This window comes from Gorilla gorilla, chromosome 19 (genome assembly GCF_029281585.2).
Source record: "Gorilla gorilla gorilla isolate KB3781 chromosome 19, NHGRI_mGorGor1-v2.1_pri, whole genome shotgun sequence".
Classification (NCBI taxonomy): Eukaryota; Metazoa; Chordata; class Mammalia; order Primates; family Hominidae; genus Gorilla; species Gorilla gorilla.
The window spans coordinates 107092070-107107688 of record NC_073243.2 but is presented as its reverse complement, the minus strand read 5'-3'; the positions used below and the strand labels follow the sequence as shown (position 1 = coordinate 107107688).

The 15619-nt window shown below is 42.5% G+C and overlaps 2 long non-coding RNA genes across 2 annotated transcripts in view; one reads left to right on the top strand and one right to left on the bottom strand.

The window, feature by feature from the left end:
- The window catches only part of LOC101146388 (uncharacterized), a 33881-nt gene extending 28585 nt beyond the window's left edge, over window positions 1-5296 (top strand). Inside the window, exon 3 of the long non-coding RNA XR_010131683.1 lies at window positions 3956-5296. This is a non-coding gene — a long non-coding RNA (uncharacterized lncRNA). The remainder of the gene's footprint in view (window positions 1-3955) is intronic.
- Window positions 5297-6248: 952 nt separating this feature from the next.
- On the bottom strand, window positions 6249-15343 carry LOC109023767 (uncharacterized). Its single transcript, XR_002003240.3, has 2 exons — window positions 15236-15343; window positions 6249-6570 (listed from the first exon to the last, which is right to left on the bottom strand). It is a non-coding gene; the product is annotated as an uncharacterized lncRNA (long non-coding RNA).
- Window positions 15344-15619: the final 276 nt, after the last annotated feature.

Sequence of the window (15619 nt, the reverse complement as noted above, 5' to 3'; positions counted from 1 at the left end):
GGAGTTACACACTGATAATAGATATTTTTGTAAAGCTTAACAGAAGAAGAAAAATTGCCCTGGGAACAAAACTGACTACAATTTCCCCTTTTAACTTTAATATTGATCAAGTAAATTTGCAAAATCTGAGAATATATGCCCAGCTAAGTGTACACTAAGTGTACATGAGCATGTGTGCACATACAGAGGCACACGGGAAACTTCCCATGCTACGGGAGGCTTGACGAGAAAAATAAGAGAACAGAAAGTGGATGAGACCATGAAACACGGCCATTGTGGGAGAAGAGGCAGTTCGACTGAACGAGACAGATACTACCTAGGCTATGGAACTTCTGTCAGTTCTGGAGCAAGTTAGCTCTGATCTGGATTTGAACTTGCTACTCTAAGGCACATTTTATATATATATATATATATAGCTACAATTAACTGTGCAGCCAGATGTTAAGGTTTGTTTTTTTCTGGTCTCACCTGAGTCATCAAAGCTGAGAAGAACATGTCTCAATCATACCACATTCTGAAAAGAGATGCAGAACTGTGCATACAGTACATGTGGTGGCCCAAACCTGGTTCTGAGACTATTCACTCACGTCCAGAGTATAATAGAGAATGTTAATGATTTACAGTGAGAAAAAGATTGAGGATTTATCAGGCAAAGTTATTGGAATGCTCTACATTCCTTTCTCACATCAAAACAAACAAGTGTCTTGGAGAGAAAAAATCAGAGAGCAAAGGTGATCTGCTGGAATGAAGACTCACATCTATCTCCCTACCCTCACCCCTGCTGGGGGCTTTCTGAGCTGCAGAAGCTCCCTGCGAAGCCCTAGGGGAGTTCTCTGGGGAGAGCATTCACTGTGCACCTCCCGGAGCGTGTAGGAGACCAACATTGACACTAGACTCTCATCTGGGCAGGTAGGAGCAGCCCCTGCTGGCCAGCTGAGGGGAGTTCTTGTGCCAGTGGTTGGGGCATGACACTGACCTGTCCCATGGCCCAAGAAGATCCTTCCAGAAATAGCTAGGATTGCATCATGTGGAAGGCCCTGCCAAGAACCCTGCCTGCCAGGGGATGCAATTCTACCAGAAAGGAACTTTGGGGTATCCTGGAACAGAAGGCACAGGGTGCCACAATCAAGCATAGGAGCAGAGCTCAGACTTTGCCAGGGAACCACAGGCTGAGTGGACAGCAGGTCTGTGAGGTTTCTACAGGTACCATGAGAGAAAGAGAGACAGAGCCAGCATGCCCGCCTCCTTGCCAGGAACATGGCACTAACCCAGATAGCTGCTGCCTCATCCAGAAAGACTTTCTAACCATTTATGTCTCCACTTTCCAAGTCCTGACCTCCACCCAAAAGGAGGAGCGAGGAAAACCAGGCAGGCTGGCATCCTCCTGCTCCAAATCGTCAAGCTGGTGATAGTCTCTCCATAGGGAAGCATGTATGCCTTGGGTGTTATGAGAAATTGAAACAGGAAACAGTCTCAACTTTCTAAATTGCTAAAAAATGAGCATGTCCTACTGAAACTAATGGAAAAGATGGGAAACCTGTTTGACAAAGTGTTCAAGGGTGAGATGGGAGATTTGAGAAGCTAAGAATGTGTCCAGAGGTGAGGCAAAAGACAGTGAAGTTAATTTCTTGTTTATGAATGGAAGTAAAATGTGCACCATGCTCATTCCCTAATGTGGGGTAATCATTCATAAGCATATCTTCATTTGTCTTCCTTAGGTTCTTAACAGTTGTGCCTTCTGTACAGTGCTATAGTTGTCATGGGTCCTGCCTATGGCATTAGGTTTTAGCACTCACAGTGGAGAACACAGGAGAAGGTCATCATTGCCCAGAGACTTGCTCCAGCCTGTTTGCTCCACATTTAGCAGGCATAAATGTATAAGAGATCAACTAGGTTGTTGACTAAGGAGGAAAATTCCTGTCATAAAGAATAAAACAAGCCGGGCATGCTGGCTCACGCCTGTAATCTCAGCACTATGGGAGGCCAAGGCAGGTGGATCAACTGAGGTAAGGAGTTCGAGACCAGCCTGGCCAACATGGTCAAACCCCGTCTCTACTAAAAATACAAAAATTAGCTGGATGTGGTGGCAGGCGCCTATAATTCCAGCTACTCAGGAGGTTGAGGCATGAGAACGCTTGAACCTGGGAGGCGGAGGTTGCAGTGAGATGAGATGGCACCACTGCACTTCAGCCTGGGTGATAGAACGAGACTCAGTCTCAAAAAATAAAAAAATAAATGAAAGAATCAACACTTCGGAGCAAATTATAGATATGGGAGTGGAAGGGGAGTATGTCAGAAATACCTTCAAGGATTCACGTTGAATCATTAACAGTGGTAATACCATTAAGAAAATTGGAAAAAATCTATAGGGAATCTGTTTGGAGAGGCCCCTGACAAAGCTTTGCTTATATGTGTTTACTGATGCCACGGACATCCAAGCAGATGATAGGAGCAGAAGGTTAAAGAAGTTAAAGGTCAAGGAGTAATCCAAGGAGAGAAAGAAATAAGCCAACACTCAACCCATGTTTGAAGCTTGGGTGGTGAGAGAGAGAATGTGCTTCTAAGTTTAGGTCCTGTTTGTCATTTAAAAAGCTAGACTCATATTAATGTGTCAAGTGTTATAAATGTTATGAAGAAAATCCTACAGGAACACAAATGAGGAAGTGATTCCTGCTGGGTGGGAGGCAGTCAAAATTTAGCCGACTCTTGAAGGATGGATGACAGATATGAGGATAGACCTCAGGAGGGAGCTTCCAGCAGAAGCTGTGATGTGATGCCAGCTGTAGAGGCAGGAAGCCCAGGGCGGTTCACGCTGCCAGCCTCTGGGGTCTGAGGAGGGCATGCAGCAAAGCAACTTGGTGGGGGTAGGTGTCACCAGATCAGATGAGAGACAAGGACTTGTATCTGGTACTAATTTTTGTGAAGTAATGGGTCTATTTATGGTGCTAAGATAGGCAGAGGGCTTTGATGAGAACTGAAGGTTTTTTGGAACAAAGCAACAAAGATGATAAGGATGATAGCTGGGGAGATGAAGAAAGAGTCCTCCTCCTCTCCAGAAGGGTTTCTGTGGGAGCTCATGGCAGTGGGAGCTCATGGCAGAGTGATAATAAGAGCACAGCCAGCACCGTGGCAAAGGGGAGGGCAAGGGAGAGGCACACAGGCTCAGGGACAGATCAATTGCCAGGCGAAGGAAACCAGGTGAAACTGAAGACAGCTCTCAGTTGTTGAGCCTAAACGTCAGAATCGTGGTGAGGAGCATGTTAAGAAACAACAAGCAAAGACTCGGTCTTGTATTGGACATGAATATGAATACAAGGCATTGCTGTGACACCTAGATGCACACCTGGAGCCAGCTGAACAAAGGTAGAGAGAGAAAGTTGAGACTGCACTTGAGACGGGAGAGTTGAAGCCATAGACCTTAGATGGGTGGTTCTCGGACTTCAGCCCACTGCAGCAGCACCTGGAGGACCCCTTACAGCACAGACTGCTGGACCCACACCCAGGGCTTCTCAGCCAGCAGGGCTGGGAGGAAATTGGCACTTCATGTGCAGGAGATACTGGTGCTGCTAGTTGTCTGGGGACCACACTTTAGAACTGCTGCCTTAAAAGTCACTGAGGAGGCAGTGGCTCAGTGTGGTCTCTGGACAACTAGCAGCACAAGTTCTTTCTATGGGGAAAGAACTGAAAAGAACTGAAACAAAAACAGGTCCCCGCCCTCAAGAGGGGGGAAAAAAAAGTCAGCCCTCCTCCCCTGAGAGTCTGATTTAGTTGGCCTGGGCCCAGATGATGTCATTGGTATTTTTATTGCTCTCCAGGTGGTTCTGACATGCTTCCAGGGTTGAGAAACACTGATTAAGGAGGAGAAAAGAAAGCAATTTATTTAAAAATTTTTAAAAGAAACAGACAAAAAGCCCACTTTTTTTGGCACTGATCTAATTCTCTTTTCTTTCCTCAGGAAAAGCAGTTGAAATACCATTAGTTAACAGATTGCCCAATGAAGTCGATGACAACTGTGATAAGAAATTACTCACTATCACAGCGTCTCCAAGAGATGAACAGTGGATGATGCTTCCAAAGCACAGATGTCCCTCTCCTCCTCAACCTTCTCTCCCCAGAAAGATGTCAACACTGTGGAGATTGTGCTATGAAGATACCTGGTGTGGCATTGCAATAGATGAAATGTTAAGGGCAATTCAACAATTTTCTGAACAAGTACATGGATTTAACTTGAAGTTGAATTTAATTTGACTTCAAGAAAAATTATATTTCTGGTCCTCCTATGATCATGTACTAAGAATTATTTAACTGCAGATACAATTGTTATCTTTAGAGCTAGAAGGCCTCATTTTAGAATTAAAATGAATGGCAACCCAGACAGATAAAGTCGAGTCGTGATCATCCCACTGCGGAGGCAGAGCCAGTGCTGGCCATCCCCCGACCGCCCCAACACGCTCCAGGTCTCACACATTTAATCTCTCTCTCTGCCAAGGGAATTTTTTCTTTCCATTTATTCTTAGAAACAACTAAGGGAGTTTTAAGTTAAATACATGCTGCCAAATTGAATCCAAGGAAACTAAAGTCAAATGCATTAGCAAACACTTAATGTCCTCTCCATTTTGACATTTCTCCCTCAATTCCTATTTCTGAGTAAAGGCTGTTCAGATGAATAAAAACATATTTTCAGAAATCTGAGCTCATAAGACCTACAGGCCTGTGAAGTCACAGACCGTGCACTGTCAGCAGTCAGCAATTCTGCTGGGTTGAATAGGCATGTTTCAAACTATGTATTTTTGTTAAAAAAAAAAAAAAAAAGTGTGTGTAAATGCATTTACAAAATAATTTGTACTCTTTCCCAGTAATTTATAGTTGCCTTCACAGTACCCAGTTCCTGATTTCACACCAAGCCCCTGCTGAGGATATGAGAGTAATAAAAAAGGGAGCCCTGGCTCTTCCTCTCCTTTAGTGTCTTTCCTGGAAGTGGACTGGGAGAAGAGCTTCTTCAGCCACCTTCTGCCTGCAGACATCCTCCATGAGTTTGCTTTAGAAGAAGGCTTCAATTTGAAGAAAGTCAAATAAAACAAGGTAGACTATCATTCCCATAGATGCAAAAGAAGGTGAACCCAGATTCAGATCCTAAGTCAGCCATTCTGCAGGGAACTCTTAGGTGTCCAGGTCAGAGGCTCTATTCAAACTGCCTCATCAATATTCACTCCTCAGTTGTTGTAAATATACCACACTCATGTACATTGTTAATAATAAAAGGGGAACTGTAGAGGAGGGGGTGGTGTATATGAGAACTCTGTACTTTCTGTGTAATTTTTCTACAAATCTAAAATTGCTCTAAAAATAAAGTTTATTCAGAAACAAAAAAATTAATCCTCTATCCTGAGTAAATATTATATAAGATTTATCTACGTTTTTACCTACTTCTTCAAATGTGCTGACCTTTACTGAAAATCTTTTATTCATTTTGAACATTCTTTTCACTCCATTGAAACGCAGTCCTCCTGGTAATTTTGTTTTGTACTGTATACCCAGTGTATTCTACACCAGAAAAAGCTTTAGAGTAAGTTTCCCAGCCTACCAACCCCACTAAATGCCCACATGCTGAAAGCATAGTACAATAGTCTCTTTAACATCACAGGTTTCAACTGCACAGGTTCTTATATGTGGATTTTTTTTTTCAATCAATATATTGGAACAATTTTGGAGGTTTGCAACAATTTTTAAAAACTCACAGATGAATTGTGTAGCCTAGAAATATTTTTACAATTACAAAATGTTAGATATGTTATGAATGCATAAAATATACACATTAATCTATTGTTTATATTATCAGTAAGGCTTCCAGTCAACAGTAGGATATTAGTGATTCAGGTTTTGAGGAGTAAAAATTTATGCATGGATTTTTTTTTTCTATGCAGAGGTTGGCTCCTTTAATCCCCTGCTGTTCCAGGGTGACCTGTACACACTTATTTCTCTCTCTCACACACTCACATACACACACATCCACACACAGGCACATCCACATTACCAGAGGCCACATCAAAGAAACTTAAATGGAAAATCTCAGCAAATGGTATGAGGTAGGATTCTAGGATTTATTTTAAAAATAGTATTGAATGTTGTGTATGTGATAATTCAAAGAATAAAATGGCTAACATAGAATGTGGAAAGGCATATTAAACGAATTCATTTCAGCCTATTTAACTGAAGTCACGAGAAGGAATTTTTAAAGACTACTCATATATGCCCTTTTTTTATTAACCCTAACATAATGGAGATAGAATTTAAATTTCTATTAGATTCCACATTTCACAATTGATTATGAAGTCAGACTCCTAAGTAGCGGCTCTGTAGACTCAGCTCTCTCCTTTTTTCTAAGATGGGATTTCTCTGCTCATCAGGTCATTGTGTTTGCAATTGATCCTTGGAGACAGCGACATCTGTGAAACTTCCATGCCACGGTGGTTCCACCTTCACAAGTATCCTTCAAAGGCATCCTGCAACCACCCCATCCATCCAAGTACTCTGTTATAGGATTCAAAAGCAAATTGCAGGGTTTGCTGCCTGGCAGAGAAGCATAGACACAAAGCATGAGAGAGCAAAACCTATGAGTTGACCATATCATAAACACAAATAGATATATGCAGAATACCAGCTAAAAAATAGGCAATAAACTTAAACAATAGGACTATGAGTAGACATAGCAAGTGCTGGGTAGAGATGACGGTTTTGTGTCCTGTTAGAGCTAAGTCAGAAAGCTGGGTCGAAGTGAATGTGAGGGAGGAAAAGGCCATTACAATATTTAAGAAGCAGCTCCAATATTTTTAAAACGTGAAGGAAAACTTGCAAGCAATCTCTAGGGCTGGAGGGAGAGAAATGCAAAGCCCCCTCAGCCTGCTCCACCATTATCTTTTGCATTCCAATAACTGACATGCTGCTGAATGTTATGACTATTTGTTTATTGTTGACTGTTCTTGGCACTGCTCAGTGTAGCCAAAGATTCCTTGCCTACAATAAAGTCTTGCTCAGACAATAAACCACGGAGAAAGAAAATTGTCCTTGAGAACAAGGGCATTTCAGAGGGAAAGGAATTCCACCAGAGGCAAAGAAACCCCCATCCACTGCAGAATTCGAGCTCAATATCTCCTATGTCTATCTGTGAAAGCCGTCATGGAACCCAAGGGCAGGAGGGGGTGGTACACAATGGTTTGTATTGTAATCCTCTGTTTTCAGACACATTTTTCTGAAAGCATAAACTTTGCTGGCTAGGATTGTATAAACCTAGCGGGATTTTTCACTATTTCTTGGAAGGCATTTGTCTCCCAGCATCATAAAACTTAACAGTCTGCTTTTCATGGTAACAGTGTGACCTTGTAGTCCCCGATCCTAAGTGTGTATGTGTACAATGTATAATTTCCCTTTGTTTCCTCTGAATTCTCCCTCTCCATCCTTTGTCAGTCTAAACGGGCTTTTGTTTCTAATTTCTCTATTTTCTCCAGCAATGTACTAATTTTGCTTCTAGATTACCACTGTGCCTGATTTTGAGGTTGCCATTTTAATTTTAGCAAAATGCTTGAATTTATGGGAATCATCAAAAAGGCAAGATCATTGGGCTCGTTGCCTTTCCTGGGACTCTCTTTTCACTTTGGTGTCTGCTGTGTTAGTGATTTGGTATCAGACCAATCCATGAACCCTTCATTTTAAACCAGGAGCCTAAGGGAAATAAATAATGCCACCAGAGAGAAATGAGAACGCAAAAGCTATTACTAAAATGAAAACGTACTCTCTCTTAGACCTGGCAAACTGTACTAAGACATTCAGATTGTGTATCCAAATGTTATTCAACCCACTCATAGCCATATTCCTTTGATGGCACTAAGGTGGTACTTAAAAAGGAGCAGGTTTCATCTCAGAATCCCCAGCATCATCCCAGGTAATCAAGACCATGCATCCTCTTCAGGGATCCTGTTTCCCTGGCGGCTTCTCACCCCTGAGCCTCACTGCCCTGCTGTGCTCTTCATTACTCTTTCACTAACATGCAGAAACAATGTTTTTCTTTCCAGTGCCTTCAAAATTTGGCCAAATTCTCCACCAAACTTCAGGAATTATTCATTACCTCACATCCTTTATCCAGAACAACAACCGAACATGTGTTTCAGTGAGCTGAATATTCTGGCCCAGCCCTGCTCTGTCATGCCTGAATGACCATTTTTTAAAATCCAAAGACGATGAAAGATAAAACACTTCTAGGGCCATTTTGACAGCTTGGTCTTGCAACCCTTCTCAGCCTCCTCCGACCCTTCTTTCTCTCTCCCTCATGCTCTGTGCTCTGCCTGTGTCTGGGCAGCCTCCTTTTTGGCACTGACACAGTTCCATGATCCAGGACATTGGCCTGGCTCCCTGCTGCCCAGGAAAGGAGGGGACACGTGGAAGTGCCTATAAGGCAGCTCTTCTAAGGTGGAGGGAGGTGGGAGGAAGCAAGGTAGATCAAAGATCCCCTCCCTCCCTCTCCAGAATTTTCTGAGGTGTGATCCCTCCCTTCAGTTCTCCTGGAGAAGTCCTATGGACCATAGGGCCACCTGCTGAGAGGCTGGTGGGTCTCCTGGGGGCTCCTGGAGCAGGGGCAATGCTGGACATCACACCACTTCTGCTTCACAGTGTTCTTGTCTCACCTCCCTTTTCCTCCACCCTCACCACCTCATGAAGGACTGGCACCTACTTCTTACCCCAGGCTCTGCTCTATGGGGGACGAAGGCTGGCTGAAATGTCCTTCTTGCGAGACATGAAGGTCAACCTTGGAGAGCTCCAGGGGCATGAGCATTGAGCTGTCCAGCAATGTAGAAACGTGCACACTTCTCTGAGCTTCTGTGTGTCCCGACCTGTTGTTGAGTTTGGGGTGGAAAAATGGTGACCGACAATGAAACAGGAACCTCACAGCCTGTCAGTCACCAGGAAGGCAAGTGGACTTCTCCTCTGAGGATCAGAGAGGAGAACCACCTGTGTGGCCTCTTTCTCAGGTTTAACTTCATTGGAATAAAAGCTGCATATGGCACTGTGTATTGATCAGGATTCTCTAGAGGAACAGAACTAATAGGATAGATGTATTTATAAAGGGGAATTTATTAAGGAGCATTGATTCACACAATCACAAGGTGAGGTCCCACAATAGGCTGTTTGCAGCTGAAGGGCAAGGAAGTCAATCCAAGTCCCAGAACCTCAAAAGTAGGGAAGCCAACAGTGCAGCCTTCAGTCCGTGGTTGAAGTCCCAAGAGTCCCAAAGCTGAAGAAATTAGAGTCCCATGTTCATGGGCAGGAATCATCCAGCACAGGAGAAAGATACAGGCTGGGAGACTAAACCAGTCTAGTCTTTCCATATTCTTCTGCCTACTTTTATTCTGGCCATACTGGCAGCTGATTAGATTGTGCCCACACAGATTGAAGGTGGATCTGCCTCTCCCAGGCCACTGACTCAAATGTTAATCTCCTTTGGCAACACCCTCACAGCCACACCCAAGAACAATACTTTACATCTTTCAATCCAATCAAGTTGATACTCAATATTAACCATCACGCACTATGACATCCAAGTCTTGACCCATTGACATTCAACCCTTTTGGACAAAAACTCACTTCCTGGTTACAGCCCTTTCTTCATGCACAGCTCAGGGAACAGAGGAGGCCAGTGAGAGTGTGTCTCCAGGAGGAAGATGCCCTGGCGCTAAGCTTCTTCTCTGGAGCTGGGGCTCAGTCAAAATAAAGTGGTGGTGATTGTCCTGCTGGCTGGCTTTGTGTTCCCGAGTGTTTTACCACGTACAAAGAAATACAGAGAGGTGTACCTATAGAACAACCCAGTCAGATTTGTTTCCAGCCTGAAATCTCTGGGGACAGGCCTCCAAACTGTTTTGTATTCATTGTGTTTTCTTTGTCCCTTTTATATTCCAGTGAGTCCCTCAGATCCAGATCTTTCAGGATTCAGTTCTAATGCCCTTCCACGGAGAGAGTTCCCCAACACCTTCCTGTTCTATTCTGGTGGCACTGCTGCCATCACTGTTGTGAGGATGGAGGTCCTGCCTTCTGCCTTCCTTGCTGTGTCATCCTTCTTTCTAACGTGGCATTATTTTCCCCTATCCTGCACTGCCTGAGCTTATCACTCTGGCATGGATGGATTTTTGATCCCCCTTTGCTCCTGGTGGATGCAAAGTTACTTATGTCAAGTAAATGGTCTGGATTAAATTAAGAGTCAAAGAGTTTTTATCTATTCCTGATAGTGATGTCATCTGTCACTTTTTAATGTAGTTAAATATCTTACCCTTTTGTTGTTAGGGAGATGCTGAACTAAATCCATGATCACTGTTTATATCGACAGAGGTTCTGGGGAATCACACTGATAGCCACACAACAGTACTGGTGCTCAGTGAAGGGCAGCCACGTGGCAGCAACTTCACAGAACATTGTAAACATAATGTCACTCAGCAGAAACAAGTTGCCTTATTGGTATGCACGTTCCCATGCAATGGACTTAATTATGTCTCCCTGATATTCATAAATTAAACCCCCAATCTCCAATGTGATGGTATTGGGAGGTGGGACCCTGGGAGATAGTCATGTTTACACGGGGTCCCGAGAGTGGGATTCTGATATGTTTGGATTTGTGTCCCTGCCCAAATCTCATGTCCAATTGGAGGACGGACCTGGTGATTGGATAATGGGGGCGAATTTCCCCCTTGCTATTCTCATGATAGTGAGTGAGTTCTCATGAGATCTGATGGTTTAAAAATATGTGGCACTTCCCACTCTTTCTCTCCTGCTGCCATGTGAAGAAGGTGCTTGCTTCCCCTTCACGTTCCACCGTGATTGTAAGTTTCCTGAGGCCTCCCAGTCATGCTTCCTGTTAAGCCCGCAGAACTATGAGTCCATTAAACCTTTTTTCTTCATAAATTACCCAGTGGTTCTTTATAGCAGTATGAAAATGGATTAAATACAGGAGCCCATGACAGAATTAGTGCCCTTATAAGAAGAGACTTTGGAGAGCTCACCCTGTCCCTTCCCGCAAGCAAGAAAGACCCTTAAGCAAGAAGGTGGCTGTTAGCAAGCCAGGAAGAGTCCTCACCAGAAACCAACCAAGCTGGCACCCTAATTTCAGACTTCCAGCCTCCAGAACTCTGAGAAAACACATTTCAGTTGTTTAAGTCCACAGCCTATGGGGTTTTGTTATGACAGCCGGAACTCACTAAAATACCTTGTTTCTCAGATGAGGAACTGAAGCACCAAGAGGTTAATGAACCTCCCCTAGACATACAACCAAAGATGGAAGGGGCTGAAACTTTCATCTATTTCAGTTGACATACAACCAACCAATTAAGTTGAAGTTGATAGAAGCACTCAATTTCTAGATAACCTAAATAAAATTACCTGAATTTCTAGATGATTGAGTCCCATTTATTTATAAACTTTTGAAAGAGACTTTTAAAAATTCTCTATCTCATTATTTTCTTACTTTAAAATTTTTCACATTGAAATAGTGTTAAATTTATAGAAGAGTTGCAAAGATACTACAGAGAGTTTCCAGGTATCTTCCACCCAGCTATCTCTAATGTTGTCGGTTTACACATGTTGGGGTTCAGAAAACAATACCTCAAAGTATGGTGCTTTGACCTGCTGGCCTCTTTGAACTAAAGGAGCAGCCCCAGAACCAAAGTCTCTATGACGCCCCCGTGCAAGACTCTTGTCCTTCTGCCACTTCAGAAGTACAGGCAAGGGACCTTATCTGAGGTTCACTTCCCGAACTAAGGGAAGTTCCTCTGGAAGGAATGCAGTTGTGCAGAGCCTGCTTCTTATAATTTCATAAAACAATGAAGATTAACTCATGGGAGAAGAGACTAGAGTGGATACCACACCCAGAGCCCAAGTAGACTCTGTCCCAGACATTTGTTGGTTCTTCAAGCCCATTCATCTCCCCCAAAAATCATTTACTTTTCTTCTAACAGTGCCTACAGCCCCTACTTCCCTTTCCCCTGTGAAAAAGGTTATATAAGTCTCACTGGATTGTTAGGTATTGTGATATTTCCATGCACGTAATAAATTTATGTCTTATCTCCTATTAATCAGTCTATTTCAGTTCATTTCTCAGATTCAAATATCAAACCTCAACAGGGGAGAGAAAGGGTTCTCTTACCCCAATATATAATTTATTGTTGTGTATTTATTAAAAGTAAAAAAATAATATGAGTGCAGTACCAGTAACTAAATTCCAGGCTTCATTCGGACTTCAGCAGTCTTTCCACAGAACGGCACACTTCTTTTTTTTTTTGTGAGATGGGGTCTCACTCTGTCACCCAGGCTGGAGTGCAGTGGTGCAATCTTGGCTCACTGCAAGCTCTGCCTCCCGGGTTCACGCCATTCTCCTGCCTTAGCCTTCCGAGTAGCTGTGACTACAGGCGCCCGGCACCACTCCCAGCTACTTTTTTGTATTTTTAGTAGAGACGGGGTTTCACCATGTTAGCCAGGATGGTCTCGATCTCCTGACCTCGTGATCCACCCTCCTCGGCCTCCCAAAGTGCTGGGATTAGCACCCTTCTGTCCAATGCAGGACTCCACATCACCAGGGTGGTTTCCTGGGCATGAAGCCCAAGGAGTGCCAGGGCCTGGCCAATTCTTCAAGTTGCATTTATTCATGTTACCTTCATCTCTTCTGATTGTGGCAGCTTCTCAGTCTTTCCTTATATTTGACAGTTTTGAAGATGGCTTGTCAAGTGTTTTGTTGAATATTCCTCAATTTGGATTTATTTAATGTCTTCTCATGATTAGCCTGGAGTTATGGATTTTTGGTAAGATGCCATAATTTTTTTATATTGACTTCATAAGTGAAAACAAATTACTTAAAATTATTTTAACAAATAGAGAACTCTGGCAAAACTATCGTATGTCAAATAAATCCTATTATTTGCAAAGTATACCATTTCCGTTTTGATTGGTGAGACAGTAAATATTTATGGATACATCCAGCCTCTGCTGATTTGTTTCTGTTGAAGTAAATTACACATAGCATAGAATTAAACAGTTTAAAGTGTAATCATTTTAAGTGTACAGTTCAGAGGCAGTTAGTACATTTATTTATGAAGTAAATAGGCAGATAATATAGGAGAAGAATTACATCATGATTCAAAATTAACTTTAAAGCACAATATTTAGTTGTTCATTCTTTTCTTTCCACAATGTACAAATTATGTCTCATTATCCTCAGAAAAAAATGGGCATCCATTTGCCAGTTATGTATATGTGTGTGTGTTTGTGTACATATGCATATATGTATATTTCACACAAGTCTGTGTGAACAGACCACCAAACAGGCTTTGTGTGAGCAATAAAGCTGTTTATTTCACCTGGGTGCAGGTGGGCTGAGTCCGAAAAGAGAGTCAGCGAAGGGAGATAGGGGTGGGGCCGTTTTATAAGATTTGGGTAGGTAAAGGAAAATTACAGTCAAAGGGGGGTTGTTCTCTGGCAGGCAGGAGTGGGGGTCACAAGGTGCTCAGTAGGGGCTTTTGAGCCAGCATGAGCCAGGAGGAGGAATTTCACAAGATAATGTCATCAGTTAAGGCAGGAACAGGCCATTTTCATTTCTTTTGTGGTGGAACGTCATCGGTTAAGGCAGGAACCGGCCATCTGGGTGTGTACGTGCAGGTCACAGGGGATATGATGGCTTAGCTTGGGCTCAGAGGCCTGACAGTATATATGTATATACATGTATATATATATATGTGTGTGTACATATATATGTACGTATATATATATATATATATGATGGTCATATACACCATCAAATGAGTTGCAAGCCTGCTTGTAGAAAATGTTTTCTAGCATCCATGTGAGCAGAACTTTAGTTTATAAACTTTAGTTTGTAAAGAGAAAGAGCAGTACTTATCCAAGGGGAGCAACGTGAAAGCATTTGTTAAATGGCATGCTGCTTGTCCTACGCACTTCTCTCATGAATCCTTCCACCACCCACCACACCGTTGGAACTTTCCAGATGTAAATGCACAATGTTGTAGTTAATTTACTCAATTTTTCACTTTGTCTTACATGTATTAATGAAAAAAAAAAAGCTAAACTCTGTAAAATACTTGAAGAGGTTTATTCTGAGCCAAATATGAGTGACCATAGCCCAGGACACAGCCTCAAGAGGTCCTGAGAACACGCCAATGTGGTCAAGTTACAGCTTGATTCTACACATTTTTAGGGAGGCAGAAGTTACAGGCAAAGACATACGTTGATACCTGTAAGTTATACATTTAGTTAGCCTGGAAAGGCAGAACATCTAGAAGCAAGGGGGCTCATAGGTCATAGGCTGGATTTAAAGATTTTCTGATTGACAATTGGTTGAAAGAGTTAAGCTTTGCTGAAAGCTTTGTAGTCTGCAGAAAGACATACTTGTGTTAAAATAAGGGAAGTTGTAGAAGCCGATGTTCTTGTCATGTAGATGAAGACTCCAGGTAGCCGACTTCAGAGAGAATATATGGTAAATGTCTCTTTCCCAACCTTAAAAGGTGTCAAACTCTGTGGAAAAGATCTAGTAAAGGAAGCACATTCTCTACAAAATGCAAATTTCCCTCACAAGAGAAGGCTGTGCAGAGCCCTTCCAAAATATGTCAAAGAAATATTAATATATAGTGGGGTAAAATACTTTGATTTCCTTCAGGATCTGTTTTCTGTCATGTGATGCTATACCAGAGTCAGGTTGGAATTCGAATTCAGTATCTTATTGCTACAAAGAGTCCATTTTATCAGTCTTAAGATCTCCATTTTAGCATTAATGCTGGTCTGTTATGCCTAAATTCCTAAAGGGAGGAGGGCATAATAATGCATATCTGGCCACCTTTTCCATCATGACCTGAACTGGTTTTTAAAGTTTCTTTGGGATTTCCTTTGCCAAAAGGGAGGTCCATTCGGTTGGCTGGGTGGCTTAGAATTTCATTTTTGGTTTATGTATGCCTAGCTAGAATACATGAAAGTTTGCAAGCAGAAGCCACAGCAATTCACCTTTAGAATCCTAAATCGAGTATATCATTTCCTAAATAATACCTTAACAGATACTGATCCCTTGCAATGACCCTCAGGAAAGCTCTCCTCTGTCTGTTAAGCCTGTGCTGCCCAATGCTGGACTTCCCTTACAATGAGCCACAGATTCCCCAGCAGAATAAAGGCTAGGACTGTTCTGCTCCAAGAAACCCACCTTGCTCGGTCCAATCCTGCATTTCTGGATCTTGTTTGATCACAGGTATCTTCGATCAAGAAACAACTGTTAGCATGCCGTTTGGGAGGGTGCGATCCTAGAAAGTTTTCTTGTGTAGAGTAGAACCTGGTTACCGATCATGACGTTTTAAAGCACCAAAATAGTTTTGTTTTTGTCTTTGTTCTTTTTCATCTGTGATAAACAAACCCCAAAAGGCATGTGAAACACAATGAAAAGGCACGCAGCACAGCTTGGTCACATGGAGAGCACTCAAAAGCTAACTGCAAGGGCATCACAGGGGCAAAATCAGCATTTATATCATGCGCCTGTGACTTTGGTTATGTTAACTAAAATCCTGGTTACTCACTTTTCAAGTTACCCCCA